The sequence below is a fragment of the Monodelphis domestica genome, chromosome 2 (assembly GCF_027887165.1).
Source record: "Monodelphis domestica isolate mMonDom1 chromosome 2, mMonDom1.pri, whole genome shotgun sequence".
NCBI lineage: Eukaryota > Metazoa > Chordata > Mammalia > Didelphimorphia > Didelphidae > Monodelphis > Monodelphis domestica.
Window position 1 is genome coordinate 539,628,211 of NC_077228.1, and position 22,725 is coordinate 539,650,935.

Genomic DNA, 22,725 nt, shown 5'->3' on the forward strand with positions numbered 1-22,725 from the left:
AATGGAGGTTTTATGAAGTGGTTTTTCTCTACTCTTGAATTCTCTATTGAAAGTGTCAGAGGCTACTGAGGGACCTAATGAAGTGTGAGGACCAAAGCTAATGAAATCTTTGAAATGATAGGGTTTTTTTTACACTCCTCAGTTGACTTTATTCACACTAACTTGTCATTTTACAACAAATCTCAATCATTTTCATCATTGTAGCAACTACAAAACATGATCTCTCTTCTAATTTAATATGGTATAAGACAACCTTAAGGTGACTTGCTCTCTTTGGACTTACTGACTTGTGGAGTTGCCAAAACAAGGACTCAGTAAATATGACTCTATCACAAGGGAGAAGTAAGGGACAGCTGGTGGTTTGGGGTGGGGGTTGAGGGAGAAAGTGAGGAAGTGGACCAAGGAAGGAATGCTGTCAACTCTGGTTCACGGCTGGAAAGCTATTGCAAAACACTTCTTCAATCCCAAAGCCCTCTTAGAGACTAATCTGAAACCCACCAGATCTGGTTGGTGAAGCCCCATGGACAGACAGCAAGTGGGGCTTGCTCTTTGGGAGTCCCTCTTCCCTTGTGGGAGAACTTCACCAAGTCAACATTTTGCATCACAGTAAACTGACTCTGTTCCATGGGTCCAAAACAAGAGTGCTGTGTAAAACTGGCAAGTGAATAGCTTTCAGGCTAACAGAAAGAAAAATCCAACCTTCTGCTAAAATGGTGGATGAGAGTCACTCTCTAAAGTGTAAAATTGATGATCCACAATCTCAAATAACTAAAATTCTTGCATACTGGAAGGGACAGACATGAAACAGGGCAATAAATTATAATGCTTTGTAATCTGGGAATGGGGCAAGATATGTGGGGTACAAACTAAGACCAACTAGATATGTTTACCAAAAGGTTGAGTATGATATAGATGTTCCCTTTGGTCACACATGCTTGTTAACAAATGGATTAATTACACAGCTAACCTGAAGACTCTTCCACTTATCAGGATCTAGGGAAGAAATGGTCATAATTGGTACTGAAAAATGAAAAAAAAATGGTTTGAAAAGGCAGGTAAAAAAGAAAAAAAGCCTCATTGTCTAATGTCCAAGGGATTTAACTGGAGATAAAGCCTATATACAAGCCCATGTGTAGCTGCAAACACCAAGGCCTCTTGTCCCTCCATTTCACATCATGACTGCTTGCTGGCCTCCTCTTCTTCAGCATTCTGTACATAAGAGGAGCCCCAAACAAGGCCTACAGGTTCCCACAATACTTGGCATCATCGATGTGATCTTCAAAGAACATTTCTTTCATTTTGAAATAGATCATTCTTGTCGGTAAGGAATCATATTCCTGCCTGGTGCTGTGGGCCTCTCCACTTTAACTCAAGCTACTTCCTGCAGTCCACCCTTGAGGTTCTTGAGGCTTTTCATGAGGTACTTGATATCATAGATGACCAGGAAGAACAATTACAGGATCTCAAAGAAGTCTAGCTCTTCTTCAGGTAGGTTAGAGTTGGTCAGGATTTTGATCAAATAACCAAAGTCTTAGCCACAATGAAATGAAAGCCTCTTAACTCCCACACACAGCACAACACATGATGTCATGAGAAGTTCTGCAAAATGTTCTGTCTCAATTCCTTCTTCCTCAAGATTTTTAAACTGGAACCTTGACATTGTTAGGAGCTCAGTGGAGTCCTGGGCATACACGTCCTCCATGTTCCTGGAGGGTATTCTTCTTGTTCATTCATAAATGTCAATCCTAGCTGAATTATCTTTTGCAAGTTTGCAATTACATCTCAAAAGTTGGTAATGATAGTCAACATTACTTCTGAGTTCTCCATTGGGTCTTGCAACCACACCTTGAAACTTGGTGTAAATGGCAATATAATTACACTTCCGGATAACTTGACAAATTTTCTTCATCTCATCATCCAGTTTCCAAGCCCAAACTTCAAAAATTCTTTGGCTATGATCTACAGCCACTGCTGGTATAGTAGGAACACAAAGGCCAACAATATCAAACTATGCCAACACAATATGCCAACAAGCATCAAAACATTACACTTGATTGAGGTGTTGTTTTATAAAGTAAGTTTTCTTATCTTTTACTTTTGTACCTCTGCTGGTGCCAATGCATTGTCTTGCTCCTCTGTGCCTTGTCCTCATCCAATGATAGGTTTTCAAGTGATGGACTTTTTTTTTCTAGGGACATGACTATCATAGAGTGATCCAAGAGTGCAGCTTATTGGTTGTGGTAGAGAGATTATCACAGCAGATCAATGTCCCCAATAGCATTGTATTTTCACTCCAATGAATGAAGATGGGCATCATGGAATATTAATAAGAGACTATATTTGGAGCTGGGGGAGTAGTGTTCAGATTCCGACTAGACTTCTTATTATATGTACAGTAGGAAAAAGGTCATTTTCTTAGGCCCTTGAGCACTAGACTGAGGGAACTCAGCTTTGTCTTTGTATATATGTAAGAAATAAGCCATAAGAGACGAGGGTTAGCTAAGCTGTTAGGATGGGGGTAAATTCCAATATAAACTAAAACAGAGATATCTCAATGGATCAAAATGCTAGGGCTGGCTGCCATTGCTAAAACCGGTCTCCTATCTGTTCATATAACTTGAGATATATTTTCACTAATATAAAGAATTCATGAAAAAGATAATATGCTATTTGTGCACAATCCATGATTCAGTCTTTGGAGAGTTTCTGTTTTTAGGTAAAAGACATTACATTTTCTCTCCATTTTCCAAGGGCCATACAAATTGAACAGCACATCTCTTGTTATTGAATTCTCCTGCCCCTTCCTAAAAGACCTCAGGTGCTTCTAGTTCCTTAGGAGGAATAAAGATCTTATGGTTTCCCAGCTTGTATCCATTATCCTATATGTTGTTGTTGTTCAGTCATTTCCAACCTTTGTGACCCTGTAAACAATACCGTCAATGGAGTCTTTTTTTCATGAATAAGTCCTACAGTGGTTTGCTATTTCCTTCTCTAGTGAAATGAAGCAAACTGAGATTAAGTTACTTTCCCAGGTTCCCACAACTAGCAAATATCTGAAGCTAGATTTTAACACAGATCCTTCTGACTCTGGACCTGGATGTAACACAGATTTATGTGGCAGATTGCTCGCCTGTTTACAGTAAACAGTCACTCAAGTCAAAAGTGTTAGATTCTCCCATTTCATTCTGAACAGTAATTACCCCAAAACCCTCCCCAATTAGTTTCTAATTCCTTTCTCAGTCTTCAAAGTCAAGAAGGATGACCTAATCTATGAGTTCTCTGAGATCTTATCTAGCCATTGGGTAGAACTTTCAATTCTTTCCCTATTCAACTTAATATATCTAGGAGCTATTCATCTATTTTCTTTGTCCATGTCTGTCTCTCTGTCTTTGCCTCTGTCTATCTTCCTCTTTCTGGTATCAAATAATTAAATGCTGCTATCCCTCATAGAGGTCAATTCTACTTCATTCCTTTAATATTATCTCCTACCTCATTTCCAGCTCACTGCTCCATTTTAATGCATTTTCGGTCTTTCCTTTTCCATTTGTATGATACCTTCTCTCTATAAGAATGCCCAATTCTTACCAATCCCTTTTTTAAAATCTTAAACTAGGATTTTATTTTTTCCTTGTCTTTCTATTTCATGTAGGAAGTATTTTTTTTTATAATTTGTTTCTGGCATTTTGTGATTTAGGTTCTCTCTCTTCCTTCCCCATCCCAAGGTGGTAAATTTTATAGGTGATATCTAGGATTTCATGCAGTACATATTTGCATATTCCATATGCCCCAATAGGACATACAACCCCCCAAAAAAAACTCATGAAGAAAATAAAGTGAAAAATATTATACTTTGACCAGCAGGTTTCAAATACTTCTTTCTTAAGCTTTGGATAGCATTTTTTTTTTTATCATGAGTTCCTTGAGGTTATCTTGGCACCTTGTTTTCCTGATAAAAAGTCCTTCACAGTTGACTATTGTACATTTTTTCTATTACTGGATATGCTATTCTCCTGGTTCTGTTAACTTCACTTTTCATCAGTTCATATAAGTCATCCCAGGTTTTTCTGAACTCACCTTGTTCATCATTACTCAACATTAATCATTAATCAACAGTATCCATTACAAACATATACCATAGCTTGTTCAGTCATTCTCCAGTGATGGACACCCTCTCACTTTCCAGTTCTTTGCCACTACAAAAAGTGTTGCTAAAATGTTTTTGTGCAAGTAGGTCCTTTTGCCCTATCTCTGATCTCTTTGGGATATAGAACCAGTTGTGGTATTGATGGGTCAAAGTATATGTATAGTTTTATGACCTGTTGGACATGGTTCCTGATTGGAATGGCTGAATCAATTCATAGTTCCACCAATAGTGTATTAGTGTACCAATTTTCCCACATAGCGTCCAACATTTATCATTTTCCTTTTTGGTTATGTTAACCAATATAATAGGAATGAGTTGACATTTCAGAGTTGTTTTAATTTTTACTTCTCAAATCAATAGTGATATTGATCATTTTTATATGACTATAATTTTAATTTATTTCTCTGTAAATTGCCTGTTCATTTCCTTTGACCAGTTATCAATTGAAAAATGCTATGCATTGTTACAAATTGACTCAGTTCCTTATATATTTGAGAAATGAGGCCTTTATCAGACATTTGCTATATTTCACCACTTCATTATTTTATTTTAATCTGTGATGCATTGATTTTGTCTGTAGAAAACTTTTTTAATTTGGTTTAGTCTTACCAATTCTTTTAAAAGATAAACTTTCTTTAATGCTTCTGCTCTAAGCTCTCATTCCATCACTATCTTCTCATTTTCAAACTTCGTGAAATCATAGTCAAGATTTGATCCCCCCCATAATGATGTCAGATAATTAAATTCCCACTCTTTCTAATATTCAAGGCTTTCTACATTCTCTCCAAACTTTTATCATGCTATTCTATTTCTGATATTTTGCAATCTATATTATTGGATCATCTATTTCCTATATTTGTCCTGTGCTTTCCTGTTTTCTTGTCTTTGTTCAAAGCATCTCAGATGTCTTTCTTCACTATCATTGCCTTCACTATCTCTGCCATCTACCCATCCTTCAGCACTCTAGCCAAAAGCCATTTTCTCCTGGAAGTATTCCCTCACACCACAGCTACAAGATATCTACCGTACTAGGAAAATGTATTACATTTTAATGCTATTTTTCTTTATATCTTATCACTTCATTTTATTGTATTTAATCAAAGCTATCAGTTTAACAATATCAAAAGTCTTGTGCACATGATTATGACGGTTTCCAACCATAGCAGAAACAAATATGTTTCAAACATGCACATTATTGTTGTCAATTTAATATATGTGTATAAACATATATGTCACCTGAGCAACTATTTACTGCTTAAGATGATTTTAAAGAACTTCTATTAGGGACCTCTTGAACCATAATCTTCAATGTTTGATTATTTTAAAACAACTTTTGGGAATTTTTAATAAGTTTAAAAGATTACCACCAAAGGGCACTATGCCAAGCTCTGCATGTCTGGCAGCTACTGAATGACCCCCCTCATCCTGGTGGGTCAGCAGAGCAAGATATATTGCTTGGCCACTTTTAATCCATTATCCTTTTCCATGAGACTTTTTCTTGTTGGGTCATATGAATGTATCAAAACCTTGTTCTTAGAATGCTCTGAAGGCTAACATTTCAAATATGATCTTTTCAGTCATTCAGCAGTAACTGTGGGAAGGCTATTTTCAAAGTAAAAATAATAATTTATAGCATGAGGCTGTAGTTATGTTGAATTTTCATAAGAAACATCAATATTTTAAGATTTTAAATAATTAACCTTTTAATGCTTTTGCATTTTTGTAGAATTTATGATTCCAGATCTGGAAATGCAACACAAGAAGTGTTGGAGATCAATGCTGAGCACGTCCTCCTCCTCTGGCTATGAACATGAATCATTCCCCCATTACTGTGATCTGAGGGAAGTAAACATGCCTGCCTATGTGGAATCATTTACATGTGCAAATCTCTGCACCAAAAACCCCAATCTGCCCAGGGAGATGTTCTGAGGGGGTCCAGGGATAATTCACTCCCAGAGGGGCAAAGGCATTAATGGTTATCACTAGCTATTGCCCCACATCAGAGGTGATGTTAAGCTCCCCCAAAATGAAGCAGGTTGGGATCTGAGTGGTTTTCCTGCGGAACTCCAACCTCTGGGATTTCTCCCTGCTATGAAAATCCAATTCACCTTGTAAGAATGGAAAGGCAAATGTTTATCCACTAGATAGATAGCTCAAATCCATTTGGACTTTTTTCTCAAAACATCTGTGATTCAGCACAAGTAGCAAGTGAAAAGTATGGTCATTTTCAGCAATCAGAGAACCTGAGTTCAAATGATGACTGCTATTTGCCACCTTTATGAGATTGTTTTAAAGGATTAATGTCCCTATGGGACTTCTTTTTTCATATGGAAAAAGTATACATTTGACAAGATGATCTCTACTGTCCTTAGCTCATGCTGTGTTACCTCTCTCTCTGTATGCTAGCATTACTTTATTACCCTTACTTTTAGCCCTTTGTTCATTTTCCAGTTCTGGAATATGCCACATTTTGTCCTTTGAGATCATCACTGGAAAACATAAACTCTCATTGTACCACATGCATCTTTCCTCCTCACCGGCAGACACATGATGAAGGTCTTTGCATATCACTGAAACTATATGTAACTCACAATTCATCAGAATCTAAGGACTGTGCTGAAATGGATATTTGTAGTCCAGGTGAGATTAATTGGAAAATGCTCTATAGTTATCTAGAGGAAATATGCATTCAAAATTCAGGTTCATCTGTTGTGTGCTCTGCAGGGCAGTTGGCAAGCTTTGAATTAGCTCAGGACTAATGTATAAAAAACCTATATGTCATTTCAGGAGGTATGTGGGGTTTTTTCCTCTTTCAACTGTTAAAAAACATGTTTTGGCTTGGGAGTCTCCCTATTTGTTACACTAGAGATAGACTCACTTGAAAGAAGTGTTTTGATGCCCCTCACTGCAAATGAAAATATCAAGTGATTCAGAAGTTATTCTGAAAATGGACCAAGATTCTATAGAAATATTACATATAGATAGATAACATACTTCTGTTCCAATTTGTTTTTTGCCTTTTTTTATCCTTCCTCCTCTCTCCTTTCCCCAATTTCTCACTGTCTCCCAATCTTCTTCCTTTTTTATGCCTCCTCCCTGGCTCTCTTTCTTCCTCTGTTTCTTTCTTTTCTGACAGTGCTGTTTTTGCCTGCCCCTGGGTCTCTGTTTCTTTGCATTTGTGTCTCTGCATCTCTGTTTTGCTTCTCTCTTTTCTGTTGTTCCTCCTGCTAGATGTATTTTTCTGGTATATATTCACACTAGCAGGTTAGAGTCCTAAAGCAAAGATACAGATCCCCTCAAAATTCAAGGGATAATCACGAAAACTTATGAAAATCTTTCTCTACTACAACTCATGTTGTCCAATTGTTCCCAACTCTTTGACCCCATTTGGGTTTTCTTGGCAAAAATACTTTGCTTCTGTTTAATGGGCTAGTTCATTCCATTAACATTCAGTGTTATAATTACTAACTGTGTATTGTCCTCCATCATATTATTCCCTTTAGATCCTGCTCTATTCCCTTTCTCTCTTCCTACTCACCAGTATTTTGATTTTTGTTGCACCCCCCCCACTTTCTCCTCTCTCTAATTACCTCCCTCTTCCACTGTATTATTCCCCCTCTACTTCTCTGTGGGATAAGATAGAATTCTATACCCCACTGAGTATACTTGTTTTCCCCACTCTGTGCCAGTTATGATGAAAGTAAAATTTAAGCATTGCCCATCACTACCCTTATCCTCCCCTCTCTTTAATGATTTTTCATGCCTCTTTATGTTATATAATTTACCCTATTATATCTATCTCTTCCCTTTTCTCTCAGTGTAACCTTCTCTTTCAGCCCTTGATTCATTTTTCACATTTCATTCATATGCATATATATATCATATATACATATCATTCCATATTATCACATTTACATATTCATTATATCATCATATACATCATATCATCATAATCAGCTTACTTCACCCTTTTTCTGAGTAAATTCCTTATATCCTCTTTACTATTAAGAGTCATTTTTGAGAATTATAGAAATCCTCTTTCCATGTAGACATATAAATATTTTTACCTTAATGAGTCTCTAAATTTTCTCTTTTTTATTTACCTTCTTGGACGTCTTTTGTGTCTTGTGTTTGGACTTCAAATTTTGTTTAAGTCTGGCTTATTCCTCAGGAATGCTTGGAAATCTTCTATCTTATTAAATGCCCACTTTCCCCCCTGAAAGAATATACTCATTTTTGCTGGATAAGTGACTCTAGATTATAAACCCAAATCTTTTGCCTTCCTGAACATCATATTTTATAGGTCCTGTGTGATCCTGACTATAGCTCTATGATACTTGAATGGTTTCTTTCTATCTGTTTGAAGAAATTTCTCCTTAGCTTGTTGGCTCTTGAATTTAGCTATTATATTCCTCAAAGTTTTCATTTGAGGATTTCTTTCTGTAGGTGATCTGGGAATTCTTTTAATTCCAGTTTTATTTTCTTGATTGAGTATCTCTGGGCAGTTATCTTTGATAATTTCTTATAATATGTTGTCCAAGGTTTTTTCTTGATAACAGCTTTCAGATAGTCCAAGAATTCTCAAATTGCCTCTCCTAGATCTATTTTTGTAGGTCAGTTTTTTCAATAAGGTATTTCATGTTTTCCTCTGTTTTTTTTTTCATTCCTTTGATTCTGCTTTATTATTTCTTGATTTCTAGATGGTCAATTCTGATCTTTTAAGATCTGATTTTCCTCTGTCAGTTTTTGGTTCTCCCTTTTCAATTGGCCCATTTCTTCTTGCATTACTTTCTATTCTCCTCACATCACTTTCATTTCTCTTTCCCACCTTTCCTCAGCCTCTCTTAATTGTTTTTTTGAGGTCTTTTTGGGGCTCTTCAAGAATTTATGTCAAATCCATATTTTTCTTTTGGTTTCTGCATATGTTTCCTTTGCTTTCACTATCCCCTTCTGTGTCTGTACCTTGCATAAAATTCTTTAGACTTAGGTGCTTTTTAAATTTTGTTCATTTTTCCTATCTAATTTTAGGTAGACTGTTTTCTGGGAAGTTGGGGTACCCTCTTAAACTTCAGTTCTTTCTTTTTTATTATTCTCAGCTTATTTTCTAGGTCTGAGGGCTGAGAGCTCTGGGAACCCCCTCCCCCTGCTGATTCAATTGACCATTGAGATGCTGATGGTTTAAGGACTTGCCTCTGGCTTAGGTATAAGCTTTTGATTTCACTCAGACCATGATCAGGTCAGGGGATCATCAAATTCTATCCCCAGTCTTAGTTTCAAGTTTTTGATCTTGCTGTATACTTGATCCAATCAGGCACACCCTCCATTTCACTGTCTAAGAGATTTGCCCTGAGTTTTAGTCAGAAAGATCAGTACTTAGTTCTTAGTATTATCATCCACCTCAAAGTGTGAATTAAGTCCTTATCCCAAGCCCAGACTGTAAATCCTAGCTTCACTCTGGACCCACATGTGTCAGTCCACTTCAGGTCAGACTGCCCTGGGCTAGGACTCTGAACTTCTCCACAGGTTGGAAATTTCAAGTGATGTGGGTTGACTTTGACCACTATTTGCACAGGCAGGATCTCAGCATCTGAATGTTATCTTTGACTTAGGTTTCAAAACTGGGACAGCAGATGTGGGGTGGGGTTTGGGTAGGGGAGTAGCTTGGTCTTGACTTGCTCTTTCCTTCTTGCTACAGCTTTTTATTGGCTCTGTTTCCTCTTTCCCTAGTTCTCCAAAGGATTTCTGCCTACCTTTTGGGTTTTTCTTTTCTTGAAAGTTGTTTCATCCTGTCTCCTTATTGGTGCTTTCACTCCTGTATTCACTTTGTAATGATATTTTAATCTTAGTCAAATAGGATTCTTGGAGTGACATAGAACAGCTCTCGTTCAATCCTCCAGCTTGACTCTACTCCCAGAAGTCTGTTTTTGAACTTTATCAGGTTTATCATTCTTCAAGGATTCACTGGCTCATGGTCTCCTCTGCTGTGACTACGGCTGACTCTTCTATTGGATCCTATCATTGGACCTCTGGAACTTTTCCAAGCTTTTGAAGTAAACAGAGTTGTTGCATCTCTGTAGCATCTAGAATCAATGAAGAATAAATGCCACAGAGATAGAAGACACAAAAGTTGCCACGGGCAAGGTCCAGCCTCACTCGTGACTCCAGGGGTTCCTGATAGGTGGCAAACAATCAGTCAAGAAAATAAGAAATGGTAGACAGCTGTATATTTTATGGCCATGGGCATGCTTTGTACCTGATAGCTGTTCCACCAACCCCAGTCACTGAGGCATGATGAAGCTTGGTATACCTGCACATTTTGTATGGGCCTTTATGATGGATTTGTATATTGGCTTCATGAGAATACGTTTCTGTGAGTGGGAATATTCTGGGCTTGGCTTGTAGCTATGTTTTTACTGGGAGTTATGTACCTAAGTAAAAGTTAGCCCATGGTAGTCTTTTGGGATTGGGTTTGAGGGTCTGATCTTTTGGTGATGTTTTAGAGAACTATAGTACAGGTATTTTGCTCTTGCATTATTCCTTCTGAGACTAGGGGGAACATTAATCATGTCAATTCCATAGGTATGGGATGTTAATGAGAGAGGTCATGCAAGGTGGATTGAGTGGACAGTCACATCTTGCCAAGGGCCACTCTGTGGCCTCCTTAGCTCCCATGAGCGACTTTGTCAAGGCATTGTGGCCTGATGGCTCCCAGAAAAAAGTGTCATGTGTTGAGGCCACATGGTGACCAGGTGTGAGATTCCTACACAGAGATTCCAGCATTTCTTTCTCACCTGAAAGCATGATAGAAGAAGAGAAAAAAAATCCCTCAATCGGAATCTTTTGTTTTTGCCCTTAGTTTTCAGCTCAGGATTCTACTAAAAAGCCTTTTATTACCAAGCAGTAAGCAAACAGAAACAAGAACATAGTACCTGCCATTGTCTGGTATGAAGTATCTGTATGTTTGAGGGAGGATCCTTCATTTAACCATCATGCACTTAGAGGGAAGGTTCTGAAAACTTTGATTGCCAGCAGGCAGAGCACATTAAGCATGCTCCAAAGAGCCAGGGTATGATGGGCTTTAAGTGACAAGTAGAAAAGCCTTATTTTGATCCTTGGCAAAAAAGAGGCACTGGAAATTCTTGGTCAGATTTTCGAGATGGTTAGATTTTTCTATTAGCAATATTACCTTGGCAGCTGGATATGCTCGGTTAATTTTTTTCTCCCTTATATGATAGGTTTCTTTTTCATCAGCATCTGCCCTGAAGTCTTTGGGAAGCTATCCATATTTCCAAAATCCCTTAAGGGGGTGACTAGAACTGAGATCAAGAAATGAGCTGAAAAGTCAGCAAGCTGAAATAGAAGCACAAGGAGAAATGAACATAGAGCTGTCCAGCACTTTTGTCTATAAGATGCCAAATAACTAGTGTAGTGCTTTTTTATTTTCTGAATTGACCATATGTCCTAATGTTTTACAACCACAACAGCTGCCAGTCTAGTATTTCTGGCCTATGAAGCTAATGATGGTAAGAAGGCCCCAATCAGGTTTTCCTCATATGCATTTTGGGCCTAAGTATAACAACTGCTTTAATTATGTTTACCATGAGTCACTTCATCAGGAATCTTATGATGTATGAAGCTATAGGAAAGGAATGAATGGGATCTTCATTCCAGGCAGAATTGTGAAAGTCATGAAATATCAGAGGAAGAGATCAAGAAGAAACACTGGATTTGGATTTAGAGGAGATGGGTTCAATCCAAGCTCTCCTACTTAGCATGTTATCTTGGTCAAGTCTCTACAACTCACTGGACCTCAATGTTTTCAAATGTAAAATTAGATGGGTGGGCTAGAAGATCCCTAATGATTCCTCCAGCTTTGAATCTGTAGCTCTGTGGTAATCAATGGGCACCTGTAACTTTCTCCAGGAACCAGTCAGAGAGGAAGTAAACCCTAATGGATAATGTATCAGTCACTTGAGACTGAAAGATATGACAACCTTTTTTTCATCTTTACTCATCACCATCATCATCATCATCATCTTTTCTCCTCTTTTCCATTGTGAAGTCTTCTGAATTGCTATTTGAAATTTTATATCAAGAGAAGGGAGAGGTGAGCTTTGGGGGCTATTGTTTCTTCAACTTTAACACAATGGTGCAAGAGAAAGCAAGTGTTAGAATTTAAAAAAAAAAAGCACATGGAGCTTGAGGCAGCATGGGATAATAGAGCACCAGAAAGGTGGTCAGAAAGGCTTGGATTCAGATATCATGTTAGATATTTATTAACTGGGTGATTCTGGAAAAGTCATTTCATCCTTATCAGCCTCAATTTACTTATCTCCACAATGAGAGATTCAAAATAGATAGCTACTCAGGTCTCTTCCAGTTCAAAATCTGTGATTTGATGGTTCCTCAAATACCACAGTTCCAACTTAGAACCTGTGTGACCTGGAAAACCTCTCTTTGGGCCTCAGTTATTTCATCTGTAAATTAGCTTATTGAAAGTCTCTTTCAGATCTAAATCTCAAATCATAGGATTCTGTGATGAGATAATTTCTAATAGCCTTTCAAGTTAAAAATGCAAATGCTGGACTTGGAACCCTAACACTTGGGTTCAAATCATAACTGGATCACCAACCAGCTGGGCTAATTTAGGAAAGCTACATTACCCTCTCTGAAACACACTTAACTCTCTTCTGGACTATTTGATGTGGTTGGACAAAATCACCTCTAAGGTCCTTTTCCTTCCAGCTCGACTATTCCCATGATTTCATTCAAGCCACACAGGCTCCCTCAGAGACAAATGGAAAGTGTAATTTTGGATGGAAGCCCAGGGAAGGCTAATGAAGGGGCAAGAACTCCATGGGACCCAAAAGAGAGATCAGACGAGCCGTTTCTTTTATCTTAGCTCCACTTCTCATTTGGGTAGAGGCAGAGGCATTCTTTCATGATGGCTCTCGGTTGAGGGAGTTAGTGGTATGTCCCTAGGATTGGACTCCACATCTGGGCCCCACTGCTTGGTGAAGGCTAGAAGGCAGGCTGCCCTTCCCAACTTCAAAGAAAGTCTGAAGCATGAGATGTTAGATCTTGCTCTGCTGCAGTCCTCCTCATTTCTCTTCTCCCCAGCCCCCAAACTAAGCTTCTGGGCTTTATAGATTTTGATCCAACATTGATATTGTGCCAAGTTTGAGTATAGCAGCACTGCAGGGAATGTGGACCTCATCCCAGGTGGCATTTGCATAGTGTTTTAAAGCTTACGAAACACTTGATGCACTTAATTTTCACGAATTAATTATATGAACTTTGTGAAGTTAGCAGTGTAGGTGCTATTAATCTGATTGTACAGATAAGGAAACTGAGGTTTAGAAGAGAAAGGAATTGCTCAGCTCTCCTTGATAAATTGAATGCTTTTCCTACCTGCCACAGTAGGAATCCCTCCCTACCAATGAGTTGTGCATGGGGCACCATGTAGAATATAAGGCTTCATTTCCCCAAATGAGAGTTACATAGACCCTAGGTTCTACACTCTCACCCAATGTTCTAGATAAATTTGGGGTAGGAGAAGGTCTTTATTACATCCTGCTGTACAAAGGAACATTTTTGCTTATAGGCATGTATCTATCCCTAATATCTAGCTCTAGCTACATAGTGGACAATTAATAATTCCTTATCAATTGATTGATGCAATACTATATCAATATAAAGAAGGATGAGGATGATTGCATAATGCAGGAGTCCCCAAGCTTTTTACACAGGGGGCCAGTTCACTGTCCCTCAGACCACTGGAAGACCAGATCACTGCTATCTGATTCCTGTATACAGTACTGGAGGTGGTGCTGGGCCTGTGACACTGTATACCACTGTCTCATTTGGGGAAATCTGGACATCAAGTGTACATAAATTCCTTCTCACTTCTCTCTTGGAATGGCTATTTGTCTTTAAGACTCAGTTCAAGCATGATGTTCTACACGGTGCCCCATTACCCCTCAAGGGGACCTTATATTAATCTCTGTGTGTTTGGTATATACCTATGTATAATAACCCTGCCTCCTTCAATTAGAGGGTAGGCTTGCTAAAGGCAGGGACCATTTTGCTTTTGTATATTTGTCCCTAGTTTCTAATACTGTGCCAGGCACATTTAGGAGGTACTTAATAAATGCTTTTTGAATTATTTTGGAGATTTCTCCAAAATAAAACCTCAGAATGAGGGCAATGATCCAAGGAAAGAAAATGACTGTCTTTGGTCATATTCTCCTGATTGGACCCAGACCATGTGTGTGTTATTGCCTCTCATCAAAGTCAATGACCAATCATGAGCTCAGAAGAGTGATGATTTTCCCTCTTTGAAGAGAAACATGCAGAGGGAGGTATACATTTTCAGATGTGGCCAATGTGTTATTTACCAAAAATTATTTGTTAAAAGAGGAACTTTTTGGAGAGGTGAATAGGTTGAAAAGAAGAAAGGAAGGAAAGAGAGAGAAAGAAAGAAAAAAAGGAAAGAAGAAAGAGGGACAATCCCTCTTCAGTATGAGAAGGACTTATGGTAGAAGTAATTTTTGAGCTGAGAACTGAAGGAAGATAAAAGTCTGAGGGGCAGAGCATTCTAGCATTTCTTTTTTTTTGGAGGGGGGAAGGGAGGTAAACCTTTGCATATGCACAGAGGCAAGAGAGGTTTCATTTCTCTAAATACAATGCCACATTTGGATAAGATTTGAAAATTCATATAAAAATTCATGACTCTTTTGTGAAATATCCAAGATGCCATAAAGAATCCCCTGACTCTGTCCACTCCTCATGGACTTATTCATCCCAAAGGATTATCCTGGTTTATTTAAAGGAGAGAATCATAAACTTGTATCACTATAAAGGACCAGAAAAGTCAGCCAATCCAATCTACTCATTTTCTGTATGATTACAGAACCAGGAGAGTGAGAGATTAGAGGGAGCTTTGAAATCATTTGGTCCTGAGATCTCATTGTATAGAAGAGAAGCATCCTGAGGGTCAAAGATGAAGTGATTTCCTGAAGGGCCCACAACTGCTATCTTTGAGAATTGCTCACCCACACCTAATAATGACCACAAATTACATATAGATAAAAAGCTAAAGTGTGAGCATGTATAGAAGAAACAGACAAGAACTATCTTAATTTACCTCCTAACCATGATGATGAAGTTACTGATCTAGAGCCAGCTATCCTAGAGAAAAAAAAGCCATGTGGGCTATAGGAGGTGTCACTAGCAATAAGGCTAGTAGAGGTGATAGGATTCCCCTTCAGCTTTTTAAAATCCTACAAGATGATGCACTCACTATGCTAACAACTTTGGAAAACTCAATAGTTGCCACTGAATGGGTAGGATGTACCTCAATCCTAAGGAAGGGCAATGTTCAAATTACCAAACAATTGCCCTTATTCCACATGTGGACATGGTTATGCCTCAGATTCTGTAAGCTAAGCTTGAGCAATTTATGAACTAAGAATTACCAGAACAGACTGGTTTTCAAAGAGGCATAGACCAAATTGCCATTGTTCACTGGATTGTGGAAAAAAGGAGTTCCAGAAAAAAACCTACTTCTGCTTCACTGACTATACAAAATGTACCGAATTTTCTAAGAGATGGAAGTCCCAGTTCGTTTTTCTTTTCTCTTGGGGAACCTATAGGCAAGCCAAGAATCAATAGTTAGAAACAAACATGGATCAATACACTGCTTTAAGATTGGAAAAGGAATATGACAAGACTGTCATCTTATTTGTTTAACTTATATGCAGGGTATAGCATAGGAATTGCCAGACTGGGTGAATCAAAACTCAGAATTAAGATTGCTGGGAGAAATATTAACAAACTCAGATAATCAAATTATACTTCTCTAATAGCAGAAAGTGAAGAAGAATTACAAAGGCTTTTTTTTTTAAACCCTTACCTTCCGTCTTGGAGTCAATACTGTGTATTGGCTCCAAGGCAGAAGAGTGGTAAGGGCTAGGCAATGGGGGTCAAGTGACTTGCCCAGGGTCACACAGCTGGGAAGTGTCTGAGGCCAGATTTGAACCTAGGACCTCCCGTCTCTAGGCCTGACTCTCAATCCATTGAGCTACCCAGTACAAAGGCTTTTGATGAGACTGAAAGAGGAGAACGGAAAAGCTGATTTGGCACTTGACATCAAACCAACAAATGAAGATCATGGCCTCTGGACCCATCACTTCCTGCCAAATAGAGGGAGAAGAAATGGAAGGAGTGTCCGACGTTGGAGTTTTAGGCTGCGAACAGAGACCACAGGCATGAAATTAAAAGATGCTTCCTCCTTAGAAGGAGAGCTTTGGCAAATTTGGACAGCAAACTAAAAAGCAGAGACATCATCTTGCCAATGCAATCAATATAGTCAAAGTTATGGCTTTTTCAGTGGTAATATATGACAGTGAGGGTTGGACTATAAGGAAACTGAGAACTACTGAAGTGACACTTTTGAATTGGGCTGCTAGAGAAGAAGATCCCCTTGGACAGCAAAGAGATCAACTCAGTCAATACCTAAAGAAATGATTTCAGACTATTCACTGAAGGTGAACTTTGACCACATAATGTGAAGACAGGACTCATTGGAAAAAGACCTCAGTGTTGAAAAAGATTGAAGGCAAAAGGAAAAGGGGATAGTAGAGGATAAGATGGATTGGGAGTGTCATAGAAACAACAAAAACGAACTCAGGCAGACATTAGAACATAGTGGAGGATAGAAGGGTCTGATGGCCCTGGTCTATGGGGTCATGAAGAGTCAGAGAAGCCTAAACAACTGAACACCAATAAGCATGTTCTTGGTGAAAATCATTTTAGAAATAAAAAGCAACATTCATAGAATGACACCATAATGCATATATGTGTGGGAGATGAGCAACTGAAGTTACTCTCTCTGTCAGGTCAATACTCCTGCCATCCATTTCTTCAGGAAGCTACAAGAAAGTTGACTTTGGCCAACCTGCTGAGTCTTCTCCACCTGCTGCCTCTTGACAACTCTAGCCTCAACCTCAGACTCATGTGTTCTGGCCTCTTTCAGTGGTTTAAGTCTAGAGTTGTTTATTTATTTTTTTAATTATTTAATTATTTTATATATATATATATATATATATATATATATATAATTTAATAATTAATTATTTAATCACCCTTCAGTCACAGAGCAGTGACAGGACTTTGCCGTGTTTTGAACATTCTGCCTTTAGCCTCAAAACAGTTACATGCAAGTGAGCTAAGGAACCACGTGCCTTCGCGCTCGAAGACCTCAATTCGGTCTTCCATCTTGTTCTGGGCTTTTGAAACAATTTCTTCATAATGACATATTTTTAAATAATAAAAGTTCTTCACTCCAAACTAGTCCTGTACGAATGAGACTCTTCTCTTTTCAAGGCCAATCATGCTTTTCTATCTACCACAATTCATTTCTTACCTACAGTATTCAAGCACAATTGGAAAATAGTTTCTTTGTTCACACATTTAGCACTTATTATGAAACACTTATTTTTTCCCTACGCCTTTATGTTATCCAACTGGTCATTTACAAAGAAGGCAATGCATTATGTGCTTTACCGATTGATGAATTCTTTTGTTTGCCAAAACCCTAGGAAAGGGCAACACCTACAGAGATGGAATCTTACATATAAAATAATAAATTTAGAACACAAGGGAAACCTAGATTGGGGAAACATCATCAATATAGAGCTGAAAGGACTTCAAGGCAATTTATCCCAACTACTTTATGTTACACATGAGACAATTGAGATGCCAACATGCCATAACTTGTCTACTGTCACAGAGGGAGTGAGTCTCATGGCCAAGATTCAAACTCAGTTCCTGTGACTCCAATGTCTGCATTTTTGTGCAATCCTGTGACAACGAATCAGGGATAGTTTGAACAAAATTATTTTGGGGGTCATCTTGCCATTATAAAAAAGAGAGAAAATTATCTATAGACCATGTCAATATTTTTTTTCTAAAATGGGCAATCAACAAACATCTGTTAAATATCTACTATGTGCCAGGTATTGCAAAAGCTGTTGTGGATATAAAAAACAAAGAAAGAAATATTGCCTGCTTTCACAGAGCTTACCTTCTGTCACAGATGATGGTGTTTCTTGGGGAGCTAATGATCAACTACCAAATCGGAAAAGAATAATGCCTCCAAGACTTTATAGATAAAAGAAAGCCTGGCACATGTCAACTGAATTTTAAAATGACCATAAAATATTTATATTTGCTTCAAACCATAAATTACTGGATTTTTGATGCTCTGAATTTCCATCTGAGCATTTCCTTTAATGTTTTACTACTCTTGTAAATCATTTATTTAGGCAGCTTTTTAACAAACTCTCCTAGAGGGGGGAAAAACTATAAAAGAAATTTATCATCGAGTGTTTTACTAGCAGTTTCCAAACTTGTAAACATACTCCAGTGATTTTAAATTAACTGATGAGCCCTGCCTGCTACTAGAAGCCTTTTAAATGCCCACCTCCTGCCCTTCTTGTTTATGCCACCTCTAATAACAGAAATGATTCTATGTCATGACATTGCTACTCACCAGTTATTGCCTGGGAGCTCTCACATATAGATGGTCATAGAAATGCCTGCTCCTTTGTCTGTCTTTGTCCCCCAGAACCTTGTACATTTCCTACCACGTGTGGATGCTGAAGAAATGATTTTAACTGCTTCCTTCATGATGGAGGGAAGCTGGTTGTATCCTTACTTTGAAGCTCCTTTGTGCCCTGAGGTCACACACCATCTCCAGCTTGTGGGGAGGGAGGAGGGGAGCCATTAATCTGAGACACAGATCAGACTCAGCTGACTCAGCATAGCTCACTCCCTTTGCTAAAGGAAGCATTCACACACTCTTCTAGGAAGCAGGATGCCAGGATCACACAACTGGAGAGCCAGGCCAGGAATGTCATCCAGAGCCATCTTTTTCACCCCTAAAGATGCTACTAGAGCTTTGACCAGAAGAATGAATGATTAGCGGAGCGAGGGGATGGACAGACCAACTGATATTGTGTTCAGAAAAAAGCTGCTCAGACCATACTTCTCAGAAGGAATTAGGGGCAGCCTTTCTGTGCAAGAAGACTTTAGGCTCCACATGGCTATCTCTGGGGTTTGTTCCAAAAGAAAGGAGGAGGAGGTAGTGTGTGCAGTGGAAGGAATTTGGAATATAGGTGTGAGCAGAAAACCAGCCGAGGTGAAGAAGTTGTGGGGAGCAATATAAAAGCCAGTAAATTCCATGCCACACACACACACACACGTGCACACATACATGCACACACGCACACACGCACTACTAAAGAAACAATCTAAGGATGCTGAAGCAGTGACAGGAAATTGAGAGCTAAAGCACACTGCATCATCTTTCCTGCCCAAGATCACACGTTTTATCTACAGGCAAATGACCAGTGCAAGAGCTCTGTTAAAAGCCTGGGCTGGGAGGACAGATGCATTGTCTGAAGCTCAGAGAAAGAGAGGCAGCTGGGGATACCTGGAGGGGATCTCAGCCCCTCACCCAGGACAGAAACTTAAGACCTGGTCCAGGGACTCAGCAGAGACTCAGTGCTTAGAGCTCTGATTGGGAGACTGCCAAGGATGGTTGTTACACTCACTATCACTTCACTTCAACAGAGCAGCTCAGGGGCGTCTACAGAGTAACCAGGATCACAGGCAGCCCCGAAAAGACTTCCAGCTAAGGCAGTAATGCAGAGCAGATCCCTGGAAGAATGACTAAACAACAACAACAAAACCATAAATGAACGCCTATTATGAACCCAGGACAAACCCAGAAGAGGAAAATGGCTCCAAGCCACCTAAAAGTAAAGCCTCAAAGAATTACTTTGGTCACAAGGTCAACATGAACTCCAAAAAGGAATGATGTAAGAATTTTAAAAAATAGTTTAAACTATTTTATTTAAATTTTATTTAAATTATTTAAATCAGTGGATAGAGAGATAGACCTAGAAACAGGAGGTCCTGTATTTAAATTTGGTCTCCTACAATTTCTAGCTGTGTGACCCTGGGCAAGTCACTTAACCCCAATTTTCTAGCCCTTACATGCCTTGGAACCAAAACTTAGTGTATCAGTTTTAAGACAGAAGGTAAGGCTTTAAAAAAAAGAAATATAAAAGATTGAGAAAATGGTAAGAAAAAGCTTGATATCTCATGTCAAAAACAATGGACCTAGAAAATATATCAAGGAGAGAGTTTAAGAATCCCTGGACTACATGAAAAACGTGATAAAAGAGACTAATATTATATTTCAATAAATCATGAAAGGAGACTGCTCAGATATCTTAGAACCAGAAGGCAAAGTGAAAATAGAAAGAATCACCAGTCATTTCCCGAAAGAAACTTCAACATGAAAACTCTTGTGAACATCATAGCACAAATACAGAACATCCAGGTCAAAGATAAAAATACTGGGAGCGGTCAGAAAGAAAGAGCTTAGGTTCTGAGGAATCTCAGTCAGAATCTCACAAGATTCAGCAGCTATCACAATAAAGGATTAGAAAGTTTAAATTAAATATCCAAATGATGAAGATGTAGGTTTATAATCATGAATAAAGTTATCCAGCAAAACTGAATATAATTGGGGGTGGTGTAGAGGGGTAGGAATAGATCTTTAATGAAATGGAGACCTTGTAAACATTCTTGATCAACAGAATGGAACCTCATGGACAATTGGAATTGAAAATATTAAAAATGTTTTTAAGACTTGTACAAAAATATTCATAGCTGCGCTCTTTGTGGTGGCCAAAAATTGGAAAATGAGGGGATGCCCTTCAATTGGGGAATGGCTGAACACACTGTGGTATCTGATGGGGATGGAATACTCTTTATGCCCAAAGGAATAACAAACTGGAGGGACTCCATGTGAACTGGAAAGACCTCCAGGAATTGATACAGAGTGAAAGGAGCAGAACCAGGAGAGCATTGTACACAGAGACGGATATACTGCTGTGGTACAATCGAAGGTAATGGACTTCTCCATTAGTGGCAGTGTAATGCCCCTGAACAATCTGCAGGGATCTAAAAAACACTATCCACAAGCAGAGGACAAACTGTGGGAATAAAAACACTGAGGAAAAGCAACTGCTTGACTACAGGGGTGGAGGGGATATGACTGAGGAGAGACTCTAAATGAACACTCTAATGCAAATACCAACAACATGGAAATGAGTTCGAATCAAGAACACATGTGATACCCAGTGGAATCGCGCATCGGCTATGGGAGAGGTGGGGGGGGGGGAGGAGGAGAAAATGATCTTTGTTTCCAATGAATAATGCTCGGAAATGACCAAATAAAACAATGTTATAAAAATGTTTTTAAAAAGCAAACATAAAAAACAGAAATATTTGCTTTCTAATGAGGGGGTGCAAACAAGTATCCTCTCAAAACTGTGAAGAGAGTGGATGACAAAGACTATGTAAAATAATGTCCTAAGAGGAATTTTCACTATGTTTTGATGATCTTTAGAGAATATAGGAAAGGTTACACTAGATAAGGAACGAGGAGGAATGAGACCATATAGCGTATCCAATCAGGGACACAAGTAGACATTTTATTTGTTTCTGTTTCTGTCTCTCTCCTATTTTTCTACCCATAGATATCTGTTCTATTTATCTAGATGTCTATCTATACATCTGTCTGTATCTTCATCTCTATATATCTACATTTCTCTCTGTCTATCTCTAAATCTTTTATTATCTGTCTAGGTCTTGCTATAGCTATCTATACATAATTATGTCTCTGTTAATATCAATCTTAATCTATCTCTCTATATCTATAGATATCTCTACCTTTCTTTCATCTATTAACTATGACCCATCAATAGATACCAATATCTATTCATCTCCTGAGAGATATCTCTATGTATACATGAATCTTTCTTTCACTACACGTATATTTCTACATTATATCTAGCAGCGCTCCATATTTAAAGATCTTAGCCAAATCTCTCTCTGTACAAACAAATCATAATATATTCATATTTTTCTCAATCAGTATCTAGCTACACCTTTCTCCTTAGAAATATCAATCTATACTTATCTCTATAGACAGCTATATCTCTGTAGAGACATACTTTATTGATATCTATCTATTGATAGCTCGACTATCTATTTAACTATCTCTCTATAGATATCCAGTTCTCTCTCACCAGATCTTTATCTGCATCTTGATCTCTACATAGGTGTCTATCTAGATAGAAATTTCTCGTTATCTATGTTGTTCAATCGTTCAGTAATGTCTAACTTTTTGTGACCCCATTTGGGCTTTTCCTGGAAAAGATATCGTGCTAGTTGGCCACGTCCTTCTCCAGCTCATTTTACAGTGGAGGAGCTGAAGCAAACAGGGTTAAGTAAGTTGCCCAGAGGCACATAGCTAGGAAGTGTCTGGTCAGATTTGAAGTTATCAAGATGAGGTTTCCTGACTTCAGTCCCCCAAATCTATCCACTGTGTCACCCAGCTGCCTCCAAATGTTATTCCACTTCTGCCACTGACCTGTGTGTGTGCGCACGTGTGTGTGTGTGTGTGTGTGGTTGTTATTCATTTCTTTCAACCCTACCAATTC

The 22,725-nt window shown here is 38.5% G+C and overlaps 1 pseudogene; it reads right to left on the minus strand.

The window, feature by feature from the left end:
• Positions 1–1,173: 1,173 nt before the first annotated feature.
• Positions 1,174–22,725, minus strand: part of LOC100011865 (CCR4-NOT transcription complex subunit 7-like) — a 48,849-nt pseudogene continuing 27,297 nt past the window's right edge.